Source organism: Mus caroli, chromosome 5 (genome assembly GCF_900094665.2).
Source record: "Mus caroli chromosome 5, CAROLI_EIJ_v1.1, whole genome shotgun sequence".
Classification (NCBI taxonomy): Eukaryota; Metazoa; Chordata; class Mammalia; order Rodentia; family Muridae; genus Mus; species Mus caroli.
In genome coordinates, this window is record NC_034574.1 from 85628235 (window position 1) to 85630075 (window position 1841).

A 1841-nucleotide genomic window follows, 5' to 3' on the forward strand; every position below is an offset into this window, starting at 1 on the left:
TACGGATGGTTGTGAGCCACCATGTGGTTGCTGGGATTTGAACTCTGGACCTTCGGAAGAGCAGTCGGGTGCTCTTACCCACTGAGCCATCTCACCAGCACGAAAGAAATCTTTATTACATATTACCTGTTCTGTCCCATGGTAAGGAGAAGCCTGCCTGCTCCTTCTGTTCTCTGTGACATCTTCTTGACTCTTTCCCTCTGCATTCTGCACATTGCTCTCTTAGTATTTTATGTTACCCATAATTTCTAAGTTATTCCACTCTGCATTCTTCTTCTAATCTAAAAGTGTTCTGTCTAAAAACTTCTCCTCAGCTCAGTTCTTCTCACTGCCATCCCTCTTACTCCTGTCCCCCAGTTTTGACTCTTTGCCACGGACCACTCTAGTCGGGTATGGGGGTCCCTGGAATGAGGGTCCTCAAAGCTAAGTGGGTAAGGATTTAGCAATGACAAACAGAAACAAACACAGAGGCAGTTTGAATCTAGTGTATTCTGCGGCTCTCAAGCTGGGGATTTTATACATTAAAAAACCAAACATTACATCTCGTAGAAACTATATCCAGGGAAACAATCACAGATACCAACAAAAATCATTTGGCACAGTAAAGCGCAAAAATTATCCAAGCATTACAACTCTGAAACTATGTTTTCAGTGAATCACAAACAGAACAGGTAACATCATTATAAATCATCAAAATATAACAATTCTAAAAGGATGTATTCAGTGGGGGCTGTTGTCCAAGGCTAGTGGCATATTTCCAGGAGCAGGTTAATAAATCTTTAACAGTCAGTGCTCTTAACCACTGAACTAACTCTCCAGCCCCATGGTCAATTATTATTTAACATCTAATGCCTGATTTTTTTTTTATAAATCTTCAATATGTAAATTTAAACTATTTTAATTCTTTCTAATTAAGGCTTTCTTTACCATATACCAAAACCCACCTCCGATGATACATTTGTAGCCATATGAAATTTTATTGCTGGGAAAGGTTTTATCTATCATACATAATAGTTTTGTAAATGATTTAGAAATTAAAGTGTTGGTTTCCCTGGGGATAAGGTCATGGTGACCCCATCTCTAGGGATGGTTTCTTACTCATTATTCTCACTTAAGATCTTGACCTAGGCTATCAGGAATATGTAAATAAGAAAAGGAATAAGAGAAAACAAAACAGATAGATTGACATGAGAACTACGGCTCAATATTTTTTCTCCGACGAAGAGTTCCACAACTGGTTCCAGGAGGCCTCCCCCTTTTGAGGTCAACCACCTCAGTCTGTGGAACTTGTCACACAGATCCTAGTGGAGATGGTGTGGCAACTCTTCTCTTTGTCCTCAGCCCTTAAACATCATTCAGAATACATGATCACATGTTAAAAAGTTCATTAAAGGTTCACACAGAAAATCAAATCATAAATTGAAATAGAAGTTTACAACAGAGAATGTCCACAGGCATATCCATTAGGAGTAATTATCTGGCTAAACATCCATCAGTTGTCTCAGCTCCACAGGTTCACTGAAGGGTTAAAATTATAACTAAGTTATAAATAAAGTTTTGTATAGATAAACCCAGTCAATATTTTCTCTTCTGTCCTGGCATCTATAATAAATTGTTAGTTCTCTTTTTATGACCTTTGGTTAATTGTTTTACAACCTCTTGGAAAGTCTGGTTACCACCTAAGAGCAATTAACTAGTAACACTTGGGAGACTGACAGAGTTCTCATTGCAGAAGAAAAGGACCTAATAATAGTCCCATTATAAAAGAGCTTAATCACAGAAATAATTTTAGGAATTCTTATAGGATCATCATTAAGACGTTTTCTTTTTTTTTTTTTTTT